Genomic DNA, 6,675 nt, shown 5'->3' on the forward strand with positions numbered 1-6,675 from the left:
TGCAGCAGTTTGGTTCTGAAAAGTGAAACAATCATCCCTTATCCTTGATCATTCTAGAGATATGGGCCTTTGGGCCTGGCGCATGGTTTTTGTCCTCTTCCGATGTGAATCCCCAGCCAGCTTCAGGGAAAGAGAGAAATCCTCTGTGCTGTGATGGTTTTACTGTTTCCAGCTATGCGGGGGGCCATGGCACACCTCCGAGAGGGGTCCTGTAGAGCCAGTTGGCTGAGACGGGGTTGCAGAGTTGAGAAGAGAGATCTGACAGTTGTTTTATGAGCTAAACTGCAACCTCTTCTCCAGTCATCATGTTAAGATGAAAGATGGACATTGGTTCTCAATGTCCAAAATTATTATCATGGTTTATGGCACAACAAAGCAAAGAACATAGTTATGACTGCATAATTACTGTAGACCCACAGCCTTCTCTTTGAACCTATAAAACCATTTTTGTTCTGACTCTGCGATTCTTTTTCAAGTTTTTGCTAATGATCTTCTCTGATTGACTTGTATACTTGAAACTCTTCCTCTAATTACGTAGATTTTTACCTTTGTGTAACAGAGTACTATCAGTAGTGGGAAGTAATTAATTACATTTACTTGCACAAATGTGATTAAGTTGTACTTTTTACTTTTCTGAGTAGTAAAGCTTAACTTTTTAAAAGGTTTTGATTAGAGAATTTTACAGATATATTTGAAAAACATTCTTCTTTGAGTGAAAATAAAAACAAAATGGAGGAAAGTGAAAAGAAAACCCGCCTGAAGCAACTGCAAAGATCAATCGGTTGTGTCTGTAATCAGATACCAACATCAAGACAAATCAATCTGCATCTATTGGTGAAAGCTAAATCCTTTCTTGTACTTTACGTGGTGTAAACATGGTTTGCATGAAGAGATAGAGGTAAAATGTAAAACAGATCATGTTCTTATGTCAGACTGACACCAAAAGCAATTCCAGATATTTTCTATGTCTTTAGCTTGTTGTCGCTCGCTTGACATTTCACCAACAATTTGTGTCAACAGTGGGGACAGCACCAAGCTCGATTCACTGCCTTATCTATTAGGGGCCTGGATTTTAAAGAGTAACTCGCAGTAATTGATGTGGAAAGCTGAATCTTGGGGCAGGCGTCTCTGGTGCCACCAGATTTTCCAGATATCCTTGCCGTTCAGGGAGTCCAAGAGCTATGACTGAAACTGTTATGCTTCTGTTATCCTACTGTTACTTTTTTTTTAAATCTACACATAAATCTATGAAGAGTAGTGTGGTGGTCAAAACCATACCAACCAAGACTATGGAGAACCGAGACAAAGACCCTCTAGAGGCAAAGACTGAGACATTTAGAGGGTGGCCTCTAAAGATCTTGGTCTTGTCTTGGTCTGTGCCGCTAAATGTCTTAGTCTTGGCCTCTGAAGGTCTTAGCCTCTAGATGTCTTGGTCTCTGCCTCTAAAGGACTAGGTCTCGTCTAGGTTTTGGGCTGTAAAGTTCTTGGCCTTGTCTTGGTACTCATTGTTCTCGGTTGGTGTGGTCATAACTACAACACTACTGAAGAGCATTCTTTACTTCATCTCTCTAATCTTCATTTTGATTTAAAAAAAAAAAAGCTTCTTTTTTTTTATTCAGTTTTTCACGCTATGTCACAAAGACATCCAGTCCCTGATTGGTTGAAGCCACATGAATGGAAAGAGCAGTTCAACCAAAAATTTGCAGTGAAGTTCGCAAGTTTTGCTTTACTTTATTTGCACTAATTGCTCTTTTCTCATTACTAGAAACTTGTTCTTCACATCACTTCATTCCTGAACATGGTCTATATACATGGTCCCATCATATTGACTTTAGTGAGAGACTAAGTGCATTTAGCAGCTGTGCATTAATATGCAAAGTGTTGTCTTTTTTTTATGTTGTTGCTGAATGTGATCTACAGCTAAATATAGTATCATTAGCATCCAGGACTCGTTAGATAGATAGTATCTGATTTACTTCTGACTATTATTAAAGAATAATAGTTTAACCCTCAATTTAAATAATGTTAGTTTTCTCTGCAACTTGTAAATATTAACTAAATGTGTTTGGAGTCCTGGAAAACTATGCTCTGCAAAGAGAGCAAAGACTACCTCCATAACATGCTGCAACACTGCTGCAAAAATTAATAGAAATTATATTTAGTAATGGACAAAACCAAATAAACATGATAGATACTATTCCAACAGATGTTAATGGTATCAGTTCACAGTAAATTTCACAGTGTTAAATATGCAGTGTCAAAGTACATTGACTCTTTTGGAGTTATTACAACAACTGGAGTAAGATATACACTATGTAATTTACCACTAATTTAGAGTGGGACCAAATGCACTCAGACTGGTGTTTGCAAATTTAAGCTAAAAAAAAAAAAAAAAAAGATCATGCACTAAGTTTTGAGTCTTTTATTCAGTATTTTAAGATATGAAGGAGAAAAGATACAGAATAGCTGAGGGTGAAGATCAGAACTACTGGGTTCTGAGGAAGAGGAACACTACAGAGAAGCTTCATAGATGAAGGGAAAGATGCTGATGGTTTGGTTTGATAGAGAAGGATGCTGATATGATGCTTACTCCAAAAGATTTACAATGTATGAAAAATTAAACGTGCTGTTAAATTAACTCAATATAAAAGGGCTGATTTGATATCACTTTATTTTCTGTGCTACACTTTCTTTTATGAATGTGTTTCTTTAATTATTAACAGTTTAATACCAGTATCTCCTCTTTTTGTTAAAGAATAAAATAGGTATTAGGTAACTTTTAAATAAAAGTTAAATTTTGATAAAGTACATATTGCTTTTATTCGACCATCATTTTTAACGTATTAACTCTACTTGAATCTAAGTACGATTGAAGTACCGTACCTCTGCCAAGTGGGTAATGTTTTCTGTCATGTTTTTCTGTTAGCAGGATTATTTGAAAAATTATGAACAGATTTTAATAAAACGTTTACCAGAGGTGTGCCTCATGTCAAGGAACAATCAGTTAAATGTTGGTGATGAACCAGATCAAAATCTGGATACAGGAATATTTTTAAAGGATTCTTTATCATTATTTGGCAGAGCAAGAAGTTCACTACAAAACCATCAGGTGGCAGCAGTAACTATTGACAGCTTTGACACAAAAAGTCTTTAAGGTTTATACTGAAGACAAAAAATCCAAGAAAGGGGAGCCACACCTTGCTGGAAGTCTTAATCTAAACAAAGAAGAAAGCAGAATGCAGAACAGACACCAGAGGCTGCAGGCAACTTATGAAAGGACTTTAAGCACATTTTTACCAGAGATGCAACTTATGCCCAGGAAATTAGTTATGATCCAGATAATGTTCAAGATTTAGCTATAGATGTAAGTTACAATATGGGCAAATATTTTTCTGCTTGGTGGAGGTTCTCACTCTCAGAGTAATGTTTAGTTTTATTTTGCTTGAATTTATTATTTTTGCAATCTTTCCATTTTGCATACCAACTATTGTTTAGAAGTGACCCTGTGACATGTCAACTAACTGGAGGGCCAATCAGAATTGAGGGGGATCCAGAACAACCCAAAGAGTTCAACCCTGCAGGTAAGCATTAACACTCAATAGAGAAAAAAAAATACTGCATAATCCTGCCACCATCATAATTTAGACCTGCTGTGTTCAGGGTTTAATTTCACCACAAATCATATTTTGCATGTAGGCCAAACATGTTTGTTTTGGTCTAGTCTGACCGGATCACCCTCTATTAGCTGTGTCCCATTCATGGCTGGAAGAAAAAAAACCCTGCAAACTGGAGTTTACTGTGATTTTATTTCCAAAAATAGCTTTCCTTTTTTCCACTTAGAGGCAGGGCACGCCTAATACAGGTCATGAGTCAAATCCACCATCGAAAGAGAGACACACTTAGACCTGGGGATAATACAGTGCTCCCTTTTAAACTGGCATGTATGATGTTTGGGTTGTGGCCAAAGACCAGAGTAGCAAAGGAAAACACACCCATTCATATAGAAAACTGGTGGATGCCACACAGAAGAGCCCCACCTTATTAAAAAAACATGCTAAAAATGCACCTATTGAAAAAGCTGCATAGGTTGAGGTAAACAAAATAGATATATAAATAAATAATATATTTGTACTACCTCCACCTTCTTGTGTTTATGCCTTTTTACCCCCATTAATTCTTGCTAATGGGCCAAAGGGCAGAGAAGGAAAATAAATAATTCATTTAAAATAATCATTTAACATTCTATTCTCATTTTGAAAACTCATACCAGATTGTACAGAGTATAAAGTATAACATATGGGTTTCAAAGACAGTCCAATGTGTTCTCACCGTCCCGTTGGGACAGACATCCCGTCCGTCCATTTGTGCACCAGTTGGGCCGTCAGTTGTCATGGGAGTGCTGTCAATGATCCTCATTCTCAGCGTTGCACTCTTCCCCCTCCATCTGTCTCGTGGGCAGCTTCTCTACTCTGACAATCTTTTATCCTCAAGTGTTTATCTTGGCCAAGAACATCATATTAGCCCAACGGGTGGAGCGAGCCACATTATTAACAAGCTATGGTCTCAATCTGTTAACTGACCACGCACAGCTTGAAAAAAATTCACATGAAAGGACAATATGATCCGTTCACACAACACCTGTTCTTCTTTCTTGGAGTCCATCCAGGAATAATTCATTAACAAGATGGCTGAAAACAGCATAATAATTCAAAACAAACAAGAAAAAGAAATCACGATTTGCCTGTTACAAAAGTGCATGATGACAAGTTGTGTTTATTTTTACTTTAAATATTTGTAAAATGTTATATTTATGTTCAAAGTTATTGCATTGCATCATTTTGTTTTCTGTCTGTTTATTTTACTTCTTGTTCATAAAATAGTTAACAGCGTAAATAGTAATAAAATAATGTGACAGCATTTTTACTGCAATAATCTATTATTTTTTACAATCTACTTAACAGAAATGCTTTTATTATATTTGCCTCATATTATTAAACACAATTTAGTGTCAGACATCAACAAGGATAACCTGAATTAACACATGAAGCAATTTTTTATTCATTGGTGGCAACAAGTGCCATAAAAATATCCATGTTTATATTGCTGTGGATGAATTTGAGCCTGTAATTCGATGCAGAAAGGCTTTAATTCTGTGACAGATGAGGGTGTTGAAGTGCCTTTTTAAGGTCTAGGTACAGCTTCTCTATTACATTCAGGCCTAGATTATTGGCTCTGCTACCACTAATTTATTTGACTTTTTTCAATAAAAGCCTTGTTTATGGACATGTCTTCTAAAAAAAAAAAAAAAAAAAATCCCAAAAACAACACCTAATCTCGACAGCTAAAATGTCCTTCAATTCTATGATCACATCCCACCTGGACTAAGGGCTAAATGCCCAACTCCGCTACTTCCTGAACTTCAGCCAGCTCCTTTGTTTGCTGTTTTTTATTTCCAGACATACTGATAAGTTTCAGGCGTGTCTGACCTCAGTAACCATGATGACATTTTGCAGACACACTTGGATTAATCATTCTGTCCAATAATGAAAGACAGCAAAGGAGCTGGCTGGAGTTCAGTAAGTATTGGAGTTAGGCATAAAGCCCATTGCTCAACAAGCGGGTCACTAGCTTGTCCCAAATGTCTAAGCACTATTAAAAGTTTATATTAAAAAAGGCACTGAAATCCTTGATTTAAAAAAAAAAATCTTACCATACATAAAAAAAAAAAAACAATAATAAAAAAAAAAATCGATTTATAAAATGCTGCATTTTCTTGCAATTTCTCCACTAAGCAAGTTTATTAGATCAGCACATAAAAGACAAAGAGGGCCACCACCAGACGTTACGTAAGTACAGGTGTAAAAAATTTGGTCAAACTGTATTGTTAGTTTAAAAGGGTAATGGAAATAAAAAGCGAGTTTACATTGTCATAGATGAACAATGATACTTCAGTGGGTTAAGTGGACGTAAAGAGAAGTTCAAACCCCATCGACACCTCTTTTCTCTGCAAATCTCACATTCTAAACTTCTACCATAAAATGCAAATGAAGCCCCGAGTTGACGTCAGCTTGGGGATGTTGCCTTATTTGGTTTCTGGCCTGTGCTGGGAAAAAGACGACGTCCGGTCATCCTACCATATCAACAATTTGATGTTTCAGTGAGTGAGTGCTTGTTGATATGATGAGTCTTTGCTCAGCAGCTTTGCTCGTTATAAACCAACCAATCAGCGCACAGCTCATCTAAATATTCATGAGCATACCATAAAAGAAAGAAAACCTGTCGTTTCATTCTAGGGCTTGTAACCAGGCTTGTATTAGGGTTCATAGAACAGCAAATATGCCATTTTCAGCCCAAACAGTGTTACACACCTTATTCAGAGACCTTAAGGACCACCACCATATACCCTATAGAATCATTCTCTGACTCCTTTAAGGTAGGATGCTATGGAACAGTCTACCACAATCACTAGGAGAATGTTCCCCTTTAGTGCCAAACAGAAAAGGTGATCAAATCAGAATCAGAATGCACTCGCCAATAGTATGAACTGTATATCATTGAAATGGTTCTTTGGATGATTGGTCTCTTCCAAGTAGAATGTGTCCATGGATAGGTATGAATGCAAGCTTGTTAAACTCTGTTGTGTGCTTTGTATAATAACTTTAAATCATACTGTCC

Source organism: Cyprinodon variegatus, unplaced genomic scaffold, assembly GCF_000732505.1.
Source record: "Cyprinodon variegatus isolate N-32 unplaced genomic scaffold, C_variegatus-1.0 Scaffold354, whole genome shotgun sequence".
Taxonomy (NCBI): domain Eukaryota; kingdom Metazoa; phylum Chordata; class Actinopteri; order Cyprinodontiformes; family Cyprinodontidae; genus Cyprinodon; species Cyprinodon variegatus.